The 25,788-nt window shown below is 42.1% G+C and overlaps 1 long non-coding RNA gene across 1 annotated transcript; it reads left to right on the top strand.

Annotated features, from left to right (window-relative positions):
• The first annotated feature begins 9,280 nt into the window (after window positions 1–9,280).
• LOC118500476 lies at window positions 9,281–25,323 on the top strand. Its single transcript, XR_004903034.1, has 3 exons — window positions 9,281–9,445; window positions 24,111–24,114; window positions 25,312–25,323. It is a non-coding gene; the product is annotated as an uncharacterized LOC118500476 (long non-coding RNA).
• The last annotated feature ends 465 nt before the right edge of the window (window positions 25,324–25,788 follow it).

Here is a 25,788-nt window from a genome sequence, read left to right as displayed (position 1 = left end):
TCCCAGAGCATGGAAGTGCACACTCAAGCAGTTCTGCTGGTAGCCCACGGCCATCCGCAAAGGCAGCCGTTTCTGTTCTCACCACCCAAGGCCTCAAGTGAGGCCCCCCTCCCCTTGAGGCCTAACATCAGGGGAGTTGCCTTTTAGACCACCCCAGCAACTTCCTAGCTGGGCCTCAGTTTCCTCAGTTATAAGCTACAGATCCTAATATATGCCATGCAGGACTGCGTATGGATTAGAGATAATATGTGCAAAGATATTGATACAGAGAAGATGACAAGTAACTGCTAGTTATGGTAACCTCTGGACAGCTATTAAGAGTCCTAAAAACTAGGGCAGAGTGAGATGCACTGAGGCAGGTAAGTCACAGGGCCAGAGTGGAGAGCCACAGTGAGCAACGCCATCTCCTCCTGCCTATCACCTTCATTTCTTCTACACAAACACACCCTAAATTAGCTCCCTCCAAAGCCTTTGCAGACCTTCTTGGCCTGACACCCCCAGAAGTCTGGTTTCTTTTCTGCTTTCCCACACACTTCCCTTTTATTCTGGAGTCACTGCCATGTGCACTTTTGTCCCTTGAGAACCCAAATCCCCATCTCACTGTTCTACAGTCACACCCAGGGGTGCAGACCTGACTTCAGCTCCCATTCCCTGTGTCCGCCTCCTGGCGTCTCCCCACAGAAGTCTCTCCCTTTCTACCTGACCTCTGCCTGACCAACCCTCCTTGTTCCCCTGACGTGCATTCTTCACAAGTGCTTTCTGAATGAACAAAAACTCCTGTCACTCTTTATATGTTATGAGCCCTTTAAAAGAATGCCACCAACTCCCCTCCTGTCCTGGCCTCATCAGGAGACACCCAGCCCCGCTCTGGAGGGCAGGTCAACCAGAAGCAGGGCTGTAAAATCTGAGCAGCTCAGTTCATTCGGCCACAAAGGCGGTGACCCTTGTTTTTCCTCCCAGCCTTACAACCCCAGGAAGACAGACCACCTTTAACTAGGTCAACCAAACTCACAGTCTTCACTCCACTCTCTCCCCCTTTATGATTGTGGTTCTCAGTTGGAGGCACTAAATTTATTGTGATGACTTATGTCTGGAAAAAAACAACAGAAAGTTTCACTGACTCCTGACTGAAGTGGACAATGCATTCCTGTATGGAAATGCACACCGGTAAAGACAGTAGGATAGCATCGGACTCTCTCCACTGGGGGATTTTTCTGAAAAGTGTCCTGAGCCGGCTAGAGCTACAATCCTGGCAACTCTGAGATAAATGTCAGGAAGAAGGGAACCTGCTTTCAAAAAAGCCAGTCCCGTTTAACTCATGAGGAGCCATCTGTCACAGGACTTGACCTTCTCACCCCTTCTCTTCCTCTCTGCTTCCACAAATGACCAAGCACAGCTTTCCTCTCCTGACCCCACAGACCAGCCTTTCGTAAATAGAGGGGAAAAGACAGTTGCTGTGTAAAAATGTGCCTTGCTCCGCCCGACCCCCTTACCCCAAATTCTCTGCCTTAAGTTGCCCTTTCAGGTTTCTATGCTGCACCTTAAAAAACCAACGAGAAACACCGTTGCATGTAACAAAGAAAGAAAATGTTGATGCCATGGGAAACCCCAGTCCATGGTATTGAGGACTCGCTGGGAACAAGCTGAAAGATGCCAAACCCAAGTGAGTTTGTTATCTCGCTTTCTTTACTCCTGAATGTGAGCTGCACAAACACGAGGCTTACAAAATGAGGGTTCTTGAACTTGTGTGTGTGTGTATGTGCGTCTTTATTAGTAGACAAATGAAAGCCCAGCATTAATCTCACTCCTGTGAAACTTTCGCTCCACCTACACTTGTGTAACCAGGTCAAATCAAGCCTGAGTTATATGAGAACGTGGACTCTAACTTTAACAAATACATAAAGTCATGACCCTTTTGTTTTGATACGCTGCCTGTTTCAGACAGGCAGAAAGCCACCACTAAAACCAGGAGGTATACAGGACTTCACAATTTATTAACAAGATTAGCTGGCTTTAGTTTGTCCACTAATGATTAGTCACAAATGCGAGTTGTCTCAGAAGCCTCAGAGGTCAGGTAACTCAAGGAACTGTTTGGCTTAATTTTGTTTCCCTTTCTTTTTGATGTGTTACTATGCACTGCAAATTAAGGGTTATTTCACGTATACCCATTCCTAACCAGATTATATACAATTCGACAAGCCCACCTTAAATAGTGTATGTTTTTTCACTTTCCACTATATTTGTAGAACTGCCTGCTGTGAAATTACAAAGTTCATGGTTCAGCTGAACTTTTGAACTCAAGTGAGGATTTGACACAGCAAAACAATCTAAATGAACCCAACACGAAGTTTTCATAGTCGAAACTGCTTTTCAGCCTATTGTCTGGGGTAATTGGGTAGGAAAGTTCTTTATTGATGTTGTAAAAACTACCAGTTTAATAACAGGCAGAGGGAGTTGAGAGGAGATGAGTGGATGTACCTTGGAGCGTCTAAAATCAAGCTTCTCTGCGAGTTCACTGAACTCTACCTGACCCCATGAGGAAGGTCTCCCCAGGATAACCCACCAACTCCAGGGTTTGGGACTGAATGGCTGCAGCCTGCCAGCTCTTAATACCTCAGAGCGGAATGACTTCTCAAGTGCTACACAAAATACCAGTATTCATTTTTAAAAAATAGTAGCTCTACCATGTGCCAAAAGGCTACCCAGCGCCAGGTCATTTACAAACATTTTCTTCATTCAGTCTTCACAAAAACTCAGTGAGGCTGCTATTACCATCTCTGTTTCATAGATGAGGAAACTAGGACCAGAGAGATTAAGCAATTTGCCCAAGATCACACAGCTAGCATTTGACCTCTCTGTGCTTCAGTTTTGTCAGCTGGGAAACAAAAGTTGGACAAGGTGGTCTCAGATTTGAGATTGTAGGTGCTGGCCCACACACCTGGGGTAATTGGAGAGGGACGTTCCATGCAGAAGACAGAAAAGCTCTCACTTACAGGATCTCATTTAACCCTAACAACCTATGGGGCTGGTAGGATTACCTGCACAGTGCTGAAGAAATTGAATGTAGGTGTGTTAACTAACTTGCCCAAGGTCGCACAGCTGCCAAGAGCAGGCTCAGGGTGAAATCTCTGGCTTGAAAGCTCTTTCTTCTTCCACCTCTTGACTGCAAAGTCAGTGTGATACCATTCAGGCTTCTGTGCGTCCACATCCCGACTTCTGATTGAGTATGAGAGAAGGGTTGACTGGCGGAGTGGGGGAGAAGGAAGATTTGTTTTGCTTGACTAAATATCAAATTGTTTTCTGCAGAGTTTTTATTTTGAAACCAAAACCATCACATCCTGGATTTGGGAGCAACTGTGCTCAGAAAACACTCCCGCAGTGTGGTGCCAACTTCTGTGATCACTGTGTGCCACCACTGCTCTGGTGTGGCTGCCCCTCGGGACACTAACGACTGAGGCGAGCTGCATAGAATGCTAGGTCTAGTTCTGTAGTAAAGACTTAACCAAATTATCTATTACTGCCTTTTTACTATCCCTCCTTTGAAAATAGGACATGGGTGCCCTCTACCCATGCAGACACACACACACACACACACACACACACACACACACACACACGGAGTCCAACCAGCTTCCCCTCTCGTATTTTATATGTGTTTCTTTCAAAGAATATAGAGTTAGATTTTAATCTGACAATTTTATCTTTTAATTGGTCACTTTATCCATTAACATTTAATGTAATCACTGATTTATGTGAGTTTTAATCTACCATTTTTGCTTTCTAAGTTGTCTGACCTGTTCTTTGTTCCTTTTGCCTCCTTTCATGACCTCTTTTGGATTGATGGAATATTGTTTTATTAATCCACCCATCCCATCATTTGCTTAGAAATACGCATGTAGAGTATATTTTAGGGGCTATCCTAGACATTATGACATGCATCCTTGATTTATCAAGTTCTAGTGTTATTCGATACTTTTACCCCTTCCTTATGAACTCCTCCTCCACAATGTTATGCCAAGACTATGTATTTTTTTTAAGATTTTATTTATTTATTTTTAGAGAGGGAAGGGAGGGAGACAGAGAGAGAGAGAGAAACATCAATGCGTGGTTGCTAGGGGCCATAGCCTGCAACCCAGGCATGTACCCTGGCTGGGAATCGAACCTGCAACACTTTGGTTCACAGCCCGCGCCCAATCCACTGAGCTACGCCAGCCAGGGAGGGCAATACTATGTATTTTAACTCTCCCTATATTTTGTCCCAGTTGATACTATTTTAGATTTACCATGTATTTGCCTTTCTTGTTGCTCTTATGTCTTCCTGCATCTCTGAGCTTCCATATGATATTATGTTTTCTCTGCCTGAAGAACACCCTTTATATTTCCATTTTGCAGTATGCTGACAATACATTTTCTTAACTTTTAATTGTCATTCTTACACTTATATTTCTGGGTTTAGAATAGTAGCTTGGCAGCTCTCTTGCACATCAAACATATCATTTCATTGTTTTCTGGCTTTCACTGCTTCTGTTGAGAAGTCATTCATTGTTTCTTTTGAGAAATTAGGTATCAGTCTATTTTTTGCTCCTTTTTTCTATCTTTTTTCTCTGTTTTCAAGATTTGATATTTGGTTTACAATAGTGTTACTGTGATGTACCCAGGTGTGTGTTTCTTTATATTTAACTTATTTGGGTTTGAATCTGTGGCCTGATGATCTTACCAGTTTAGGAAAATTCTTATCCTTTATTTCTTTACATATAATTTCTACCCCATGTTCTCTCTTCTCTACTTCTGGGATTCCAAATTCATCATGCATGTTAAATCTTTTCACCCTTGATGTCCCCTACCCTCTATGTTTTTGATTCTTTTTGTCTTTCTATGCTTTATTCCGGATCATCTCCAGCGACCTAGCTTCCCTTTCACTAATTTTCCCTTCAACTGTGTCTAATCTTCTATAAAACTATCACCCATATTGTATTCTTAATCGGAGCTATTGTATTTTATAGTTCTAGATTTTATATTTGATTCTTTTTCATATCTACTATGTCCCTTACTATAGTCCCCAGATCTCTGCCAAAATTCTTAATCTTCCCCTTTTTTCTTTTAAATATTAAGCATAGTTATTTTAAAGATCTGTATTTGAGAATTCCAATACCTAGAGCCTATATGGGTCTGTTCAATTATCTGTTGTTTCTCCTGGCTTCAGTTCATGTTGTCTTTTCCCCATGTGTGCTTGGTTATCTTCTATTGAGTGCTACAGGTTGTATTTGGGAAATTACTTGTGGAATTATTTTGAGACCTAGGGTATCATTTTCCTCTAGAGAGGATTTCCACATGCTTTGTATGAGTGCATAGGCACACTAGCAATCCAGGCTTACCTTAATCCAATTTCAAAGACTAATATCCTTCAAAGCTGGGCTATCAACACCCAAAGTTCACTCTTACTTGTAAGGTGCTGCCTTTTAAGATCTCAACCAAAGGGGCAGCAGTGGGAGGGGTCAGCCAACCACTTTCATAGGTCTTGAATTCCAACTTTGCTCCCTTAGCTACATGAGACTGTTAAGAGTGCTGGTCAGCCTCTCAGCCACCTCATCCAGCTCCCATAAGGACCCTGACTGCTAGGATCTCCTTTTCTGGACTTCTTTCTTCTCTTAGATCTTGAAACAGTAGTTTTTTCAGTAGCTCTTTGTCTCTTTGATACCTTAAAAATGATTTTTAATATATTTTGTGTAGCTTTTCTAGTTATTCTCAACAGGAGGGTTGGTCCAAATTGACAAGTCTCCAATTATTGACAGTGAAAGTTTTCAAATTTTTAAAAAATATTCTTTATTTTTATATCATTCTCTTTCTAGAATTCCTTGTGCAGTAAAATCCTTTTTCACTATGATCAGAGTATATGAAAGTTTTGTTTTGGTGTTGTATGTTTTTAATATCTTTTGACAAAAAATAATGTTGATGTGATATCAGACCCCAAAATGATATTGAAGTTTAATGATTCATACAATTTTTAAGTCTAGGAACCACTGCATTATAACAAGCCTAGAGGATGGGTGTTATCCCTGTCCAGAAGCTGGCTCTTTGGAGGACTTCATGGTGATCTGAGGCCCTCTCACTCTCTCTGCCCACCTGTGGTATCCACCACAGCTGAGCTGGGAAGACACACTCCATAGACACACAAGAGTTTGTTCAGTTCATAATTTGTTTTTCCACGTCGCTGCTTTGAAATTGTCTTATTTCAGGCTGGGGTGGATTTCCCAGTGGTGGTCATCCATGCTGTGAGGATGTGCTTCCCCAGAAGAGGGAAGTGGCTGATTCCCAGGAACCAGCAGTAGCAGACAGGCTTGGCTCCTAGAACAGACAGTGTGGCTCCTCATAGGTGGAGTAGCAAGCAGAGAGGCCAAGCCACAAACAGAAGCAGCTTCAGCAGACACTGGGCACACACAAAACCAAAGGCCGGGCCTCCCACAGTCACACTATGTGGAGGCCTCCTCCCTCAGGGCAGCCCGAGTGGGGAGCAGAGCCATCAGCACTACCTACTACAGACAAGATATAGTGTGAGAACCATGACCCACCCACTCTAGGAAACATACTGGCAAAGGAATAGCTTTTCCTAACTGCACAACATGCCAATTCTCCAAAGATAATGAGGTACCATTACCCTAATTTTACATATTAGGAGATAGGGGGCTGGAGAAATTAAGAAACACATCCAAAGAACACAACTAGCATGGTGGGGACAGTGTCAAAAATGAAGATTATTTGTTCTTTTAAAGCCCTGCCACAGTGCTTTTTCAAGAATTCTCTCAGAAGCAACAAAGAGATTCAGTAAACACACCCACATCTGTAATCCTAAAAGAAATGGTTTCTGTCCAGTTGAGGAACCTCCCAACTTCGTGATACTCTTGCCTTTGTCCTCCGCCTTTCCAGTTCTCTGTTGTCTCTTGGCCAGATGGCTTCTGGATACAGCCTTGTTCTTCTGGCCCTCTGCTTGTCCAGTTTAATACTTCCCATTGAAAAACATGAGTCCTATTTTTCTAGGCTCAAACTTCTGACATTTTGCTAAGGTCTTCCTTTTCACTTCTGGTTTCTGGTCTGAAGACCATGCCTAGACTCTGTGATTTGCAGGACTGTGACAATTGACAGTCATGTGCCCAATAAAAAAAATCAGCTCTTCCCACTTCTGGAACACATGAAGAAAGTGATCTTACAAAGGCCATCCATGATAATCCCATGACTGCTAGAATTACCTTTTTTAAAAAGTAGACTTTCTTCTTTAGAGCAGTTTTAGGTTTGTAGCAAAATTAGAGGAAAGTACAGAGATTTTCCATATACCCCCTGCTCCCACACATGCATAGCCATCCCCCACTGTCAAGCTCTCCACAAGAGGGGTACATTTGTTACAACTGATGAACCTACATCGACACATCATTATAACCCAAAGTCCATAGTTTACATTAGGGCCCTAGAGTTAGCTTTCAAACAAACAAAAACAACAACAAAAAACAAGTCTCATGTCATTATCTTACTTAAAAACCTCTGGTGGAGCCCCTGTTAGTGAAGTTCACATACCTTATGGTACATATCACCAGGATCAAACCATCCTCTCCAGTCTCATCTCTGCATGCTCATCACACTGAGTTCCCACCTTTTTTGTAGCAAGCATGGTCTTTTGTAGTTACATGCCTTTACACTTACCGTTTCTTCTGTCAAGAAAACCCTTTCCCCATGCCTAGAGAATTTGAAGCCTTGCCTATCTTTTTTCAGTGCTCCCAGAGCTTTTTGCATATAGCCCCATAGCAATGGTTCACTGCAATCCTATTCAATGAATATTTTACAAGCAACCAAGTACTGGGCAAATAATAGCTAGGCACTGGGGCCACAGAGACGGAAGAATCAGAGTCTCTGTTCTCAGGAAGCTCCCAGCCCAGTGCAGGCAATAACACCAATGCCATCATCACAAACACACATAACAGCAAAGTCAAATACAATTTACAAAAAAGTTAAATACACGAAGAAGAGAGTGGTGCACACAGTTTGGGGAAGTAAGAGAAACCATTCTAGAGATGGATGACTTGAGCACAACAGGGTAAGTATGAATCTGTGGAGGAATGGGGTAAGGAACAGAACAATGGAGAGAACACTCCACAACAGTAATTTTGCATAAAGTCAACAAGTTAAATATTCATGTATTTCCTAGCATTTCTGGAGAAGAAATGAGATTGGGGCTGTTTCACCTACAGGATCCATTACAGAATTCTGTACCAAATATATACTTAAATAAATAGAGTCAAAACCTGCTTTGTAAAATATATGATGAGGAAAAATATTCCTTTACCAAAAGAGATGATAACAGTCTGCTCTCTTGGGGTCATACATCACTACCAACATTTGAACCAAAAGGATTACAAGTGAATTCTACAAATCAGAACACAGCATTGTAGCAGGCTGAACAAAGTAAATGGCATTTTCAGTTTTTGTTCTCTCCAACCTCTCCACAGAATCTACATCCTCACCATACAATATATCACTTTCCTGAAACTCTCCCCACATGGCTAACCTTTGCCCCTATGGTAACATATTATGCTAGTTTCTTTTCCTCTGTTCTTTCCTGATTCTTATTCTTTAATCTCTGCCTTATCCCTCTCACACACAAGAACTTTGAAAAGTTAAAGCTTCACCTCTTGTTATCCTTTCACTTCAATAACTCCTTTGGGATTCACCTATGCTGCGGGCTTTAATTATTAACTTCATACAGAGGGCACTGAAAACATTTATGGTTTTAAAGATCAAAAAGGACTTTCTATTTCTTGTCTTAGTGCATTGCCTAAGATTTCTAGTCCAGTGCTGGTAGTAGGAATAATATGGATATCCTTGTGTATTCCCAACTATATTGGTAAGACTTCTAATGCTTTATCGTTTAGTATTATTAGAATAGGTTTCTAGAAGTTTGAGGAAGTTAACCTCTGTTATTATTCAACTCAGTGTTTGACATTTCTTTGATTGCTTTTGAACTTTTTGCTTTTTTTGTGGTAAAGTATACATAAAATTTACTATTGATGACATTTAGTGTATTTACAATGTTGTGCGGCGATCACCACCATATAGTTCCAGGACATTTTTATTACCCCAGAAGGAAATGACTGCCCAGTAAGTAGATGCCTTGCACTTATCCCCTGGTAACCATTAATCTGCTTTATGTCTCTGTGAATTATATATTCTCGATATTCCATATATGTGGAATCACATTCCTTTTTATATATATGGAAATAAAATATTGGGACATATAGTCAAGATGGAGGCATAGGTAGACATGCTTCACCTCCTTACATAACCACAGAAAGGATTACAACTATTTCTCAAAATGAATAACAACCAGAACCATCAGAAAATGGAGCTATATGGAAGTCTGACAACCAAGGATTTAAAGAAGCCACATTCATCCAGACAGGTGCCTTTTACAGGAAGTCAAAGCAGCTCTACCTAATACACAGAAACAAATACAAGGAGGCTGCCAAATTGAGGAGACAAAATAATATGGCCCAAATGAAAGAATAGAACAAAACCCCAGAAAAAGAACTAAACAAAATGGAGATAACCAACCTATCAAATGCAGAGTTCCAAACACTGGTGATCAGGATGCTCAAAGAACTCAGTGAGTATGGAAAAAATATAAGAGAAGAAATGGAGGTTACACTAAGCAAAATAAAGAAAAATTGACAGGGAGCCATCAGTGGAGAGGAGGAAGCTAAGACTCAAACTAATGATTTGGAACACAAGGAAGGAAAAAGTATTCAATCAGAACAGCAGGAAGAAAAACAATTAAAAAAAAAAGAAAAACAAACAAGGATAGGCTTAGAAACTTCTGGGACAACTTTAAATGTACCAACATCTGAATCATAGGGGTGCCAGAAGGAGAAGAGGAAGAGCAAGAAACTGAAAACTTTTTTGAAAAAATAATGAAAGAAACTTCCCTAATTTGGCACAGAAAATAGACATACAAGTCCAGGAAGCACAGAGAATCTCAAACAAGTTGGACCCAAAAGGGACTACACCAAGCACATCATAATAAAAATGCCAAAGTTTAAAAGATAAAGATAGAATCTTAAAAGCAGCAAGAGAAAAGCAGAGAGTTACCTACAATGGAGTACCCATAAGGACTATCAGCTGATTTCTCAAAAGTAACTTTGCAGGCAAGAAGAGACTGGCAAGAAGTATTCAAAGTGATGAAACGCAATGACCTACAACCTAGATTAACCTATCCAGCAACACTATCATTTAAAATTGAAGGGCAGATAAAGTGCTTCCCAGACCATGGAAAGCTTGTAGAGATCATTGTTACTAAATGATTATTACATGAAATGTTAAAGGGACTTAAGAAAAAGAAGATCACGATGTTCATGGCAGCACAATTTACAATAGCTAGGTGCTGGAAGCAACCTAGATGCCCATCAGTAAATGAATGGATCAAAAAACTATGGTATATTTACAGAATGGAATTCTATGCAGCAGAAAGAAAGAAGGAGCTCCTACCCTTTGCAACAGCGTGGATGGAACTGGAGAGCATTGTGCTAAGTGAAATGAGCCAGGCAGTGAGGGACAAACACCATATGATCTCACCTTTAACAGAAACCTAAACAACAAAACAAAGAAACAAGCAAAATATAACCAAAGACACTGAAATAGGGGACAGACTGACAGTGACAAGAGGGGAGAGAAGAGGAAATTTCAGGAGAGAATGGGAGGGGTTTACAGGAACAAATTTAAAGGACACATGGACAAAAGCTAGGGGGAGGGTGGTAATGGGAGGGAAGTGGGGAGGGTTGGGTGGGTGGGCTGGAATGGGAGTAAAAGGGAGAAAACTGTACTTGAAGAATAACTAAAATAAAATTAAAAAAAAGAAAAAGAAGATCAAAACTATGAATATTAAAAGGACAGCAAATTCATAACTATCAACAATTGAATCTAAAAAAAACACAAACTAAGCAAATAAACAGGACAGGAATAGAATCATAGATATAGAGATCATTTGGAGGGTTATCAGCTGGGAGGCGGAAGTAGGAGAGTGGGGGAAAGGTACAGGGATTAAGAAGTATAAATTGGTAGGTACAAAATAGACTGGGGTATGTCAAGAATAGTTTAGGAAATGGAGAAGCCAAAGAATTTATATGCACGACCCATGGACACGAATTAAGGAGTAGGAGGATTGCTGGAGGTTACTGGGCAGAGAGGTCAAAGGGTGAAAAATTGGGACAAATGTAATTGCACAATCAATAACATATATTTAGAAAATAAAATATTTCTTTTCATACATATGAATGATACAATATGGCCTTTTATGTTGGGCTTCTTTTATGTAACATAACATTAAGGTTCACCTATGTCGTAGCACATATTAGTACTTTATTTCTCTATTCAAATAATATTTTCTTAATCCATATTTTATTATCTATTGTCAGTTGATGGACATTTAGGTTGTTCCCCTCTTTTAGCTATTGTGAATAGGGTTGCTATGAACATTCATGTACTAGTTTTTGTTTGAACACCTGTTTTGAGTTCATTTGCTTATACACCCAGAAATGGAATTATTGGGTCATATGGCAATTCTATGTTTAATTCAATGAGGAACTGCCAAAATGTTTTCCAATGTTTGTACCATTTTACATTCCCTCCAGAAGTGTACAAGAATTCCAATTTCTCCACATTCTCACCACCATTTGTTATTTTCCTTTTTAAATATTATAGCTATCATAGTAAATGTGAAGTAGTATTTTATCATCATTTTGATTTGCATTTTCTAAATGACTAATGATGTTGAGTGTATTTTCATACACTTGTTAGCTATTTGTATTTCTTCTTTGAAGATATGTCTATTCAATTCATTTGCCCAGCTTTTAATTGAGTTTCTTTCCTTTTTCTTATTTAATTGCAAGAGATTTTTGATATACTCTGGACACTAGACCCTTGTTGAATATATAATGTAGAAATATTTTCTCCCATTCTGTAGGTTTTCTTTTCACTTTTTTGATACTGTCCTTTGATCTATAAAAGTTTTTAATTTTTATGAAGTCAAAATTATCTGTTTTTTCTTTTGTTGCTTGTGTTTCTTGGTGTCATATCTAAGAAACCATCGCCAGATCCAACAAAATGAAGATTTAGTCCTATTTTTTCTTCTAAGAATTTTATGGTATTAGCTGTCATATTTTGGTCTTTTATCCACTTTGAGTTAATTTTTCTATATGGTGTGAGCCATGAATCAACTTTCTTCTTTCCTCTTGTGGTGCTGTCCCAGCACCATTTGTTGAAGAGATCATTTTCCTCCACTGAATAATCTTGGCATCAATGTCAAACATAAATTGGTCATAGATTTTGGGTTTATTTCCACTCTCAGTTTTACTCTATTTACCTATATTTTCATCCTTATACTAGGACTACACTGATTTTTACTACTGTAGCCTTGAAATTGGGAAGGCATTCTGAAATTGGAAAGTGTAAGCCCTTCAGTTTTGTTACTTACAAAATTGTTTTGACTAGGACTATTCAAAATTCTTTGTAATTTCATATGAATTTTAGGGTCAGTTTTCCCATTTCTGTAATAAATAAATAAAAGACAATGGAATTTTGATAATGATTGCATTGAATCTGTAGATCTCTTTTGCTAGTATTGCCATCTTAACAATATTAAGCCTCCAATTCATGAACAAAGGATGTTTTTACAAGTATTTAGATTCTCTTTAATTTCTTTCAGCACTGTTTTATAGTTTTTAGTATACAGGTATTGCATCTCCCTAGCTAAATTAATTCCTATGTATTTTGTTCTTATTTGTTTTATCTGCAGACAAAGGTGTTAACTTTATTAAATGCTTTCCTCAGTCTATGATCTTATATTTTTTCCTTTAATTCATTAATATAGTGAGTTACATTGGTAGATTTCCTAAAACTTAACCACCCTTGTAATTCGGGCATAAATCTTACTGGATCATGATATATGAAGTCTGTCCAGAAAGTATCCATCCATGTAATATGAGAAACAGAGACATTTACTGAAAAAGATACAAGGAACATTGTACACAGGACAATGATGCCTCAGTCTCCTTCAAAGTAGGCACCTTGGAACCTCACACAGTTCTTCCAATTGCCATCAACTACATCCTTCATATTTTCCTGAATCTCATCAATGGTCTGAAATCTCTTCCCTTTCAAAGGTGATTTTAGTTTTGGGAAAAGCCAGAAGTTGCAGGGCATCAAATCTGGGCTGTAAGGAGGCAGAGTCACCTGGGTGATTTGATGTTGCTCCAAAAAACTGCACGAGACATGATGCATGAATGGGTGGGGACATTGTCATGATGAAGCCACCAATCACTGCCAATCACCAGTTGCCTGTAGCTGTGGCCTTCTGAATCATATAGTTTCCACAGAGGAACATTCAAGATTAATGCAAAATCTGATGCAGATTCATTGCTCTACTCTTTTTGACTACAATAGTCACACAATTTGTATGCTTACTCAGTGGCATCTACCGCCCCCACTGATTAGTACAGTGAAGTCATCATTGCTCACACACACACATTCCAGTCCTCTCTCCTTGACTGCCAGGTTAAACTGATGTTGCACAAACTGTTCTCATTATATTAACAATGGCTGGGCTTTTTCTGGACAGACCTCATACTATGCTTTTCATATACTGCTAGATATTGGTAGGAAAGAATACAGAAGTAGAAACCAGATCAATGGGAATCAAAACCACAGGCTTGGTGACTGGCTGAATATGAGGAGTGAGGAACAAATAAGGATGACACCTAAGTTTCTGGTTTGAATAACTGGGTTGACAGTAGTGCTGCTATTCACACAGATGAGTTGAAACATACTCAGGAAGAAGGTAATTTTTTTGAGGACACATTGAGTTTGAATGCCTTCAGGACATCCAAATATGTTGAAAGAGTTCATACCAGGTAATTTCAAATACTGACCCAGGATTTTTTGAAATAGGCCATGAATTCTCAATTAGAAAAGGAAATGACAGTAGAGATAAGGTATAACATATGCTGTGAGTTGTTTACCCTGTGTCCATTATCCCCTTCTTCCTAATAAAATACTGATATCATGGAGGAAGCCAAGCTTAAAAAACAACCCAAACACCAACTTTATTTTCAGCCTGCCTTGCAACTAGGAGTCGGTAGTCATTTGACACTTTTGGCCAAACAGAAAAAAACAGCAGTTACTGGGTGGGGATTCCAGGAAAGCTCTTAAAAAATAAAAATTAAAAGAAAAAAAAAACTAATGTGGAGGGTCTAAGCCCCTCTTCCAGAAAAGCACAATTGAAATAATACTGGTTTGCCTAGTGACTCACTTTGGGGTGATGGAGGCTGCTTTGGTGGCCAGCACATCTGAAAAGGATTTGGGATAAAGAACCTATTTTCTACTTAATTCTTGGGTAGAGAATCTAATAAATGGCATGACTAAGTACCAGTGGAATCTCAAGTTCTGAAGAAACACTGTAATTTGCCAGACTCATTCCTATTCAGTGTCCTCAACTCTAAGCAGGAGACTCTTCCTCACTATGAGGTAGGGGCAATAGGATGATAATTCCGAGCGTGGGCTTTAAGTACTCAGATAGACCTGGATAGCATCAGTCTCAGCTCTACAAGCTCTGCGGCATGACTTAACCTCTCTGAGCCTCAATTTCCCCACCAGTAAAATGGTGATAATGACAGTTCCCACCTTGTAGGATTGTTGGGGGGGGGGGGTAAAGAGTAAAATAAAATGATACATGTAAAATATATGGCATAATATGCAAATATTAGCTATTGCTATACTTATTACCCATATATCGGCTTATACTAAAGTAGCTATTGCATTTTTTATTGAATTTTTGGGGGTGGCATTGGTTTATAAAATTATACAGGTTTCAGGTGTACGCTACTGCATTTTTAAAAACAATGATGTCATAAAAATAATTATGTGTTTTGGGGAAGTTCTCTATTTGGGTCACCTGAGTAGACCCAACACTCAGCAAAGCAAGAATTGGCTGGCCAAAAAGTCTGTTGTGTTTTTTTTCCATAAGATGGCTCTAGTAGTGCTTAGCTGTTTTTAACTTCATTCGAAACAGTGCTGTTAGATTGTATGGTGACAGCTGTCATATCGGCATGCATTTAAAAAATTTATCAGAATTGGTGAATTTTTGAGTAGCTAGTTTAATATTGAAGATGGGAGAAGATACACAACGTTTTCAGTGTATTACTCTTTATTATTTCAAGAAAGATAAAAAGGCAACTGAAATGCAAAAAAAAAGCAAAACCCACAAAGATTTGTGCAGGATATGGAGAAGGTGCTGTGACTGACCAAACATGTCAAAAGTGGTTTGCAAAGTTTCTTGTTACTATTGACATTTTGGCCAAATAATTTTTTGCTGTGGGCTGTGTTATGCATTGGAAGATGTTAAGCAGTACCTCTGGCCAATAGAAGCCAGCTAGAAGCCAATAGTGAGAGAGAGCCCACATACTCAACATATCCAAATCAATAAAGTTATTGGTGAAAATGAAAAATGTACCTTTCATTTTGCAGGAAAAAAATGTAATGGACTTTTTGGCCAACCCAATGTTATGGCACCTAATGAGTGACGGGCCTCAGAGAAAAGGAGTTAGAAGCTTTGGGTAAAACTCTCTACCTCAAATGCAGAACTGGCCTGTGCTGAGTGGTAGGGAAGTCTAAGTCAAGTGAGAAGTCTTAAGAGTGGGGTCAAGTCACAGGATGGGAGAGCGAGGGGAGAACCTCAATGGAGACAAGGTGACCAGGCAGGGACAAAATGGGCTCCTCCACTACCTGGGCACTCAGGCGGCTGGCCCAACTGCCAGCTCACAGTGACAGACAGAGAAGGTGGGGCCCTGGCCTCTCTCAGAGACAGACAGACACAAGCACCATCCTCAGGCAAAGATGTAGTTCTGGTGGAAAAAGCCTTTTACTGAAGTAACTGGGAGGCAGGCACAAGAAACTTTAGGATTCTAAAAGGAAATGGGCTTCTTTCTTCAGGACCCCAAAGCTTGGACAGACCAGGAAGAAGCATGGCATGACCAGAAGCCCACACAGGGTATGTGAGCTTGGGAAGGTCAGCTTTCTCCAGAGGCCAGGGTGTCACAGAAGTCCTGACTGGGAGTGGGCTAAAATGATGAGCTGGCAGAGGGTAGAGGGTGGTGAGGTTGACTAGCACAACTATGAAGAGGAAAATGCCTGAGCACAGGGCCTTTCTTGGTGTAGCGGAGAATGTCTGCTGATCCCAAGAGGACCCAGAGAATCCCAATGACATGTTCAGGCACACTGGTGCCCAGTGGGCTTTCCTTCTCAGCAGCACCTGTGCCTCGAGGGATGAAAGGCTCCTCTTCTTAATTAGAATTGCTTTCCCCGGGCACCCTGGAGAAACAGAAGTGTCTGGGAATTTGTGTCTCCCTGGAGGCAGCCCTTAAACAATGATCAGGACAATCCAGGAGTGACCTGCATGTCTCAGAGGGCTCCTGGGGGTGGACCCATACTTACTCTCTGTGGGACTTTGCCTCATAGAGCACCCTTGGTTGCCATCCTCCCCTCTGTGCCCCATTCCCCACTCCACTCTGACTTTCCCTGGGAATAAATCACTTGACAAGGATCTTGCACACCTCAGGGTTTGTTCTTGGGAGCCATGTGCCTCACAGCAATGGTGCCCACCACCATGCTGCTCATAGTTGCATGATAAATATTTGTGGAGGTAGGGGAGGGGAGAGAGAAATTCTAGTATGACCTGAACCACTTTTGTCCATAGACAGTCCAGGACAGCATAGGGTGAGAAGAGAAAACTCACTCTAGAAAAATCACTGTAACCTGGGGGCATATAAAGGCTATATTTTGTCCTGTGGGTAGAATTTCCTCTTTATTTCTTTTAACGAACACCTCCACAAACCACAATGTGTCGGGTATAAAATCTCTGACTCATACCTGAAGGAAGTTCAATGTCAGGTCAAAAAGCAGTGAAAGGGAAGTGACAGAACAGGCCCAGAGGGCAGGTCCAAGAGAGGCAATGGCCAAGTAACATTGCCATCCAGCCTTCCCCGGACAACCAGAAGAGTGGCACGAAGACCAGTGCCTCAAGTTTGGCAAAGGTCCTGCCTCTTTCCAATCTCTTCTTTATGTTCCTACCACAGTGACCCTTCTGCAATGGAGGTAAGGACATTTCAGAGAAGGTGGCATTTGTGCTAGGTAACCATGGTAAACAAAGAAATGTCCCTCCCTCCCAAAGATGTCCATGTCCTAATATTTAGAACCCGTATCTATGTTATTTTACAAGGGAATATGCAGGTGTAATTTAGTGAAGGATATTGAGATGAGAGATTATCCTGGATGATCTGGATTGGCCCAATGTAATCACAAGGGCCCTTTTAAGAGAAAGTCAGGAGGGTCAGAAAGAGAAGATGTGATGACAGAAGCAGCGATCAGAATGATGTGGCCATGAGCCAAGGAATGCAGGCAATCTCTAGGAACATAGCTCTGCCAGCAACTTCATTTTAGCCCCATAAAACCCATCTCAGACTGCTGAACTCAAGAACTGTAAGATGATAAATCTGTGTTGTTTTAAGCCTCAGAGTCTATGGTAATTTGTTACAGCAACATTAAGAAACTAATGCAGTCATGAAGGATGAAGAAGAGCTTTCCAGGAAAAAAAGTGGGGAAGCCAGACATTTTTTAGAATAAACGCAAGGGCCATGGCAGACCAAGGTGTGTGAGAAAACAATAAACTCCTCCATGTGCCAGAAAGCCTGGTGGTGGACACTGTGTGTTGCCAGTCCAGCATCAGTTCCCCCTAATTTCCTCTTAAGAAAATTGCAGTTTTGTCAGATCCCCCCTCTTACCCCATGAAGGTGTGTGCCTCAGGGGAAGCTGGCACCACTCTCCACTTGGGGGTGGGAAGGGACTGGTTGGCCTGGGAGTGATGCCAGGCTCTCACCACTGGCTGATCGGGGAGTGGAGACACTGGGAAGTCTACCAGGTATGGGGGCTCTGAGGAACATTTCCTCTTCTCTTCGTCCGTCCATTGTAGGTCTGGTTGTGATGCCTGGAAAGGAGGTGGAAAGTACTGGCTCTTTACCAGTGTCACTGAGTCCTTCGAACAAACAATCTGAAGTTGGCCCTACTAGTGGACTTCCTATAGCATGAGTAATATGTTTGTATCACTTGAGTCACAGTTTCTGTCGCTTGCAGCCAAAAGCATCCTAACTGGTACCGCAAAGTTAAAAGGTTGAGGTCAGATTATAAAAGACCTTGAAAGCCACAACAAGGGATGAGAAATGCAGCCAACTATCACTGGGGGATTAGACTTTTTTTTAAAGATTTTATTTACTTATTTTAGACAGAGGGGAAGAGAGGGAGGAAGAGAGGAAGAGAAACATCAGTGTGTGGTTGCTTCTCACACTGCGCCTACTGGGGACCTGGCCTGCAACCCAGGCATGTGCCCCAACTGGGAACTGAACCAGCAACCCTTTGGTTCAAGTGCAGGCTGTCGCTCAATCCACTGAACCATACCAGCCCAGGCAGATTAGACATTTTTAACAGAGAAGTGACTTTCAAACCTGTGTGAGAAATAAATGATTGTTGCTGCACAGAAGATAGCTGGGGCAGGGAAGAGACAGGATTGGAGAAGAACAGAGGGCCCCCATGACAGTGCAGGTGTGGGATTCTGAAGGTATGAATCAAAGCAACAGGGGAGGCTTGGGGGAGGGGAGGCTGAGGAGGGACCAGATTCAGGTCCCATCAGAGATCTAGGAACCTGAGTGCATGTGGAGGATGAGAAGTTGGAGATGCCTACAGGAGTTTAAAAACAATATTCATTACTGTAATCCCAAGAATTAAGTGTTTTAAATGCCTTTTAATGTTTACACCTGTATTAAAGGGAAGTTTCAAGTCTCTTTCCCCCCCACCTTCAGCTGGGCTGTAGCCTGTATTTAGAGTGAGTCAAAAGAAACAGTGATTGAAGTCAACCCAGATGTTAAGAGTAAGATTAACGCCCAGAAAAGCTGCAGGGTCCATAACCTTCCCCCAGAGAAGGGAGCCAACAGAGTCTCCTTTTTTCTTTTTTTTGTCACTTGGACGTGCACGAAAACGTGTTCCAGCTTAAACAACTGGAAGTGCACCGGGGCCTTTCCTTTCTTTTTTTGTTCTTCTGTTTTCCATCAGGGGACAACCCAAACAGTGTACTTGGCAATGACATTAGCACTTCTTCAGTAGCCACATCAGTGTCACTTTTCAATTAAAAAAAGCTTCATTTCAGATTTTTGCCCCAGGTCAGAGATTCCTTTCTCAGGTAAAAATATCATCATAGGCATGGAAATGGGACGGTGAAAAGGAGACCCAGAGCTCACATATTCCAAATGGCACCTGACTTCTGGGCTCTCCATTGTAAGAAAACACCAGAAGCTGTAGAGAAATGATTAATAGACCTCAAACTGTAAAGTGAAGAGTGAGCAACACCACCACGATTTGAAGTATGAAGAAGCTCTGTGGCCAGTCTGCACATTTGACATCATAAAAGATGTATGATGAAAGATTTCTGCTCAAGAAGCAGCTGCGGGTTTGCCTTCTCTTTCAATTGGCCTCCCATTCCGCCCCTGTATTTATATATGTTAATATATTACAGTTTGAGATTTTCAGGTTATATTTCATGGATGACATTTTTAATCTGCCTCAAAATGTAAACACAGCAAGGGTGTTCTGCAGACACACTGCCTGGAGCAACTGTCAAATGGAAAATTCACTGGAAAGTTTAGCTTGTCTCCAGTTTAACTCAGTTGAGGAATGTGGCAAAAACAGGTGTTGTCTGACACAAGTAATAATTATCTTTCACCTTGATGGATGCTAGTTTAATCTGTTTCTTACATGGTAGCTTGGTCTCAGCTGACTGAATTCAGTGCCAAAAAAGCAGATGAGAGGGCGAGTGTGGCTGGTATGTGACACTATGTACAAGACAAGGCTTAGGGGGCAATTTTGATTGATTTTCATAAGGGCATTTAATCATTTCTTCTGTTTGCCTAATAAATATTTAAATCTAGATAGATATCATGGTACTCTGGTAATGTACTAACATTTTCATTACAGAACTTTAAGAGTTTCATTGAAAGGTTGAGTGAAGTCAATGACTTTAACAGAAAAGAGAAAATGACTTACTAGAACATTTTTCTAAGACATTAATAGACCCGATATATTAATGCCCCAGGATAAATTACACAGCTAGAGGAACTGCAATGTTAGCTGGGGGAAGAGAGAATAAACACATTCCAAATACTGATCACAAGCAAACTCATTCAACATCTTTCAAGCTGGAGGGCTGATAATTGTGCTCACGAATCCAACAATCCCAGAGGCCTGTCTGGGCTAAACAACGAAGCAGCATTGTCCCTATATGACTTGTTCTTTCTGATCTTCCAGAAATTTTTTGTTTGTTTTTTTAAGTAATGACAGGCAATTCAAGAAGATCTTGATCCTGGTAATCTTTTGGACATAGTTCTTTCAGGAGAAATAGTCTATCACCCCCAAAGGGCTGGAATAAAGATTGTGGATCATCTTCAGAGCAAGGCCTGCAAAGCTGACCATGTTCATTCATGGAATATTTAGGTTCCTTTCATAAAAGTCAGTAGGGCATAGTGGGTAAGGCTGGCACCGTGCATTGCCTGGATCTTGGCTCCTTCACCCATGAGCTGGGTGACATCGAGCAAGGCACTTACTTTCACTAAGCCTCAGTTTTCTCATCTGCGAAATGGGGACAATGATATTGCCTATTCCATGGGACTTTGTATTAAACTTACAAAATATGACGTGAACCTGTGGGGGGTAAAGTGATGAATAAGACACACATGGATGCATGTGTGCTTACAAAAATTTTACAACACAATGAGAGAAGTAGAGGCACATAAATTGCAGAATAAATAGGATAATGAGCAAGTGTTATGTGTAAGTAAGAATTCTGAGAGCAAGGAATGATTTATCCCAACATGTGCTGGGCCTTGAAAAATGAGGAGGATCCCCACAGAGGACATCAGCAGGCGACGAGCTGCTGTTGTGGAGAAGTGAAGCAAGTAAGTTTCCCACTGCTAGAACAGCCCAAAAGAAACCAAGCAAGGTTTGTCCTAACATATATATGCCTGCACCAAATGCAAAGCACAGGGAGAAGTCAGAGCTTTTTAGTAATACTGTTTCCATCACCCCAGAACAGGCTGTTTGAACAAGCGTGGAGCAAAGCCATCAGTTTGATGCAGATGAATGGACCATGAGTTTTATACACTCTGGTATCTCCTCCGAACCACAGGGGCCAAAGTGCTGGTGGGAGAGCTGGTAGGGAAGCAGGTCCTGTGAGCACATTGCTCAGATGGCCCCTGCTGTGACCCTCAGTGAGCCCAATGGCTCACATTTATGGCCACACTCCAAACTGCCCCGTTTCCCCAGGATTTCACTCCCAGCTGTTACCCTCAGGAGTTCTATCTGGGAGGCTGCTCTCCAACAATGATGGCTAACAGGTACTGAGCGAGCACCTACCAGATGCCAGGCGCTATTCTAGGCTCTCCACACTCTAGATGCTTTATAGAGAGGAAGAAACTCAGACTCCATGAGTCCAGCCTCTCGCTCAGGGCTGCACCGCCTCCCTGCCCTGTGATTGCTGTGGCTGCTCCTGTCCTAACTCCCACAGGGCTGTGCCTGCCTGCCACCATGCTCCTCCTCATCACCTGCCTCCAAGGATCTTCTCCCATCGCCTGGGGTTCCCACAGCAGAGGTGCTGGTCTTGAGTGACAGTTCTTACCTTAGCACCCAGCCCTTTCCCAGAGCACCCCTTAGGGACAGGGTGGGGAAGGAATCATGGGAATGGAGCCCCTGCATACCCAGAGACCCCTGATTCCTCTTCATCCTGCTGCTTAATCTGACTGTCTCTGCCAAAGTTCTTCACTCCAGGTGACTTCCTCTCTAGGGACTCCATGGTCCTCTCTCAAGACTGAACCTTTTGGAGACTACCCTTCCCAGGCTATCAGACAGAACTTAACATGCCCACCAAAGGTAAATTATGAGCCAAGTTCAAGCCTCCCCTCCAGGTCCCAATAAACAAGGTGAAGTTGGGCCCCTCGTTTAGTGTTCCTAATGGTCCATAGAAGAAAAGTTTTCATCATATTTTGTGATGAGACACTTGTGCCCAGATCATATAGGAGCCCTTTGGAGATTGTTATCTCCACCCCAGTTCCAGACACTCTGCTCCCTATGGAAATAGCCATGGGCCTATAGCTTGGAAGTGTCCCTAGAGGCCTACATCTGTGACAGGGGACAAAGGAATCTCTGCCTTACTCCTGAGCAGAGCATGTGCCTCCTGCCCTCACCCATCCATGCACCCCCAGGATGCCGCTTTCACTCCGGAACCAGTGCACAGTGGCCCAGTGTGATCAGAAATGACTCATACATAATGGCTAAACCAGCTGTGTTTGGTGATAAGCACATGATGATATTGAAACTTTAACATTCTGAATATAGCATCTGCCATTTGGGGAGCACTTGCCAGGCCAAGCAGTGTATAGAATCTAATCCATTGATTGTCCCAATAACAATAATAAGTGGTTACAATTATTCTATACATTTTTCAGTTGGAAGATTAGGAAAAGTTGCACAACCAACAAGTGGCAGAGCCAGAATTTGAGCACGTGCAGTCTCACTCAGAGCTGAGTTCTTGTTCTGCGTGCTCTAGACTTGCCCCTTGATGGACCTGAAATGTGATGGCATGGGTTTGCTAATAAGCTCCAGACCCTTGTTGGGGCATGAGTCCTAGCAAAAGGACTCAATTTGTCATCAGAGTTTTCCTGGGAATGGCCTTCTTATCCACCCACCCCACTGAGTGCTAATGTGCACTTTTCTTCCCTGTGCCACACCCTCTCACATCCCTGGTCTCTGGTGGCCTCCCAGCACCGCTATCAGGCCCCCTTTCTTCTGAACCACTTGGCACCATGGGACAATCTAGGAGATTCACACCCCTGCAGTTCACCTCATCCTTGGCTCATGAAATGGTAAAATGCTCCTAATTCCTTTTCTCATTCTTATTATTTAATAAATTCAAGTCCTGGTTATTGTTTCAATCCCATTTGCTGCTTCCTTGTCCTCTTCCACCTGAAACTGGGTGGATGCCCCTTGCCTGTTCCATTCCCAGGTTCAGTCCTGAGATATCAACTCCTCCCTAAGCTGGAGGTTTCAAGCCATGAAGCCAATAGCTTACAGGGCCTGGACAAGGGTCTAGGACAGTCTCACTGCTAAGCTTGCAAGCAAAGAAGGAGTCTTCTCCATAAGAAATCCTTCAGGAAAGACCAATCTGCTCTACCTAACAAGGCCAGGGAAAGCTATGGGCCCGTAGGAGTTTGAGCACCACCTCCAGGGGAAGGAGGCAGTCAGCAGGACAAGGACCAGTGAGGGGTTACATTTCAGGAACCCTCCGCCCAGGTCAGCACTCAACCTGCAGACCCAAAATTCAGACATGGAAGTTTAAAAGCTTCACAGGTCTCAACCATGTCAGCTTAGCCAAAACCACAGAACTAGAGCAAGGTTAACTTATAGCTGGAGTAAAGTAATAGTTTGGGGAAAAGGCTCGGGAAAGAGTGACATGATGAGATCTTAGGAAAGTGTTATTTGAAGGTGAACAGCAGAGCGTGTCCCATTTCTATGGTGGCCACACTGTACTGGCCATGAGACCAGTGAATGCTTCTCTAACCATCCCCTTCCCAAACCCTCAAGATACCATCCCTCTGATTACAGTGACTGGGGGAAGAGTCTGAGTCCTCCTCCAGATTCCCTTGTTTCCTCACTAGTCTCTTTCCTTCCTTCACCCTCATGAGCACCTGGGTCTTTTCTACCACTTTGGTTCTCTCTCACGGTGTTGGTTCCATTTGGAGGGGTAGAGCAAGTCCTTCAGATCCTCCAACCCCTAGGGGACACCAGATCTTTCATTCTCTCCACAGTAAAAACACAGACAATTGCTTATTTTGGTAACAGCAGCCATAACTCTGATGCATTGTCCTCCTTACAAAGTCTCCTTTTCTGTACTGGAAATGGTGAGAAGGGAAAGTAAAGAAGGAGAGGAAGGTGGAAGAACAATCACTCATCACCCTAGTAAGTACTTAAATGTTAAGCGTCTCATCCTTCCAGAAAATTTACCTAACCTAGAGCCTGGCACATGATAAAAATTCAATGAATGTATTGAATTAAATTAAAATTTATACATCAAACATCTATGTTTAAAGCTCCCAGAACCTAAGAACTACCAATAAGGCAAGCACTCTGAATGCCCATCTATATATCTACACTAAGAACGTACACAGTGCCTGAACCACATTGTGTCAAGTCCAGTGAAAGGGCCCAGAATTGAAAGTAGTAGATTTTCAAGAAAATGGCAAAGCTCATCAGTAATCCTCAGACCAAATGGGCTTCTCAAATCCAGCTCACTGTGAAAGCTAGATTACTGAGGATTTAACTCCAGGGTCAAACTCAGGTAAGTCAGATGCAGGAAGCTTTTCTGCCAGGAAGGCTCTCCTGGCTTGGTTATAATCCAAGAACATACCTATGGTAACACCTAGAAATAAACACAAACTCAAAAAGTCTAGGATGAGAAGCAAGAGAGAAAAAAATACACTAAAACCCAGTGAGACTAGACTAGAACAGTGAGAATTTAAATGTGTGTGTCCACACATATCAATACAGACACACACAGAGACCACACACACACTTTTTTAATGGCTGAGAGGGAGTGAATCCCAGCATTCTGGAATTTCACTTTGACAACCATAAGAAATAAAGTGACAGAAAGGAAAACTCTCCAGAGGTGATTGCAATATAGTTATTGCAACTCAACATTTAGTTGATTTAAATGCATATTTTTTTCATGCTTACTACATTCCCATGCTAGGGCTCGACATCAAAGATAAAGGTAACACTATCCCAGCCCTTGGCAATCTTTTAGCGCAGTAAACTGTCATTCCATTCCCCTGACTTCCGTTTGCACTCTTCTGACCATCTTAAATGTTACATAGCTCTAGAACAAGAAATTTGGTATCAGTCTTCATTACTGACAAACTAATCATGGAAAGTTAAAGGGACAGTTCCTAAGACTTCCGGCCAAGATGGAGGGTAGGTAGATACACTGTGCCTCCTCGCACAACCAAAAAAAGGACAACAACAATTTAAAAACAAACGAGCAGAACTGACAGAAAATTGAACTGTATGTAAGTCTGACAACCAAGGATGAATATGTCTTAAAGAAGACATATTCATCCAGACTGGTAGGAGGGGCAGAGTTGGGCAGTGGGGTGGAGAGAGCTGGAGGCAAGGTGTAAGCTAGTGGACCGCGGTGCGCAAGGCAGAGGCTGGCGGACCCAGTGAGATGGTGGATTGTGGAACGGGCACGGCAAGCAAGGCTGTAGCTGCCGGCAAGGTGGTGGCTGGTGGACTGAGCAGTCCCACATTTGCACACAGATAAACCAGGTGAAACCAGGGAGTGGGAGGGACCACATAACCCAGGGTCCCAGTGCAGGGAAATAAAGCCTCAAACCACCGACTGAAAACACCTGTGGGGGTTGAGGCAGCAGCAGAAACTCCCAGCCTCACAGGAGAGTTCACTGGAGAGTCCCACAGGGTCCTAGAACATGCACAAACCCACCCACACAGGAATCAGCACCAGAAGGGCCTAATTTGCTTGGGAGAAGTGAGGAAAGTGACTGAAATCCAGCAGAGAGTGGAGCAAGTGCCATTATTCCCTCTCGG

This window comes from Phyllostomus discolor, chromosome 5 (assembly GCF_004126475.2).
Source record: "Phyllostomus discolor isolate MPI-MPIP mPhyDis1 chromosome 5, mPhyDis1.pri.v3, whole genome shotgun sequence".
Classification (NCBI taxonomy): domain Eukaryota; kingdom Metazoa; phylum Chordata; class Mammalia; order Chiroptera; family Phyllostomidae; genus Phyllostomus; species Phyllostomus discolor.
Note: the sequence above shows the minus strand (reverse complement) of the source record. Positions and strands in the feature narration are given on the sequence as shown.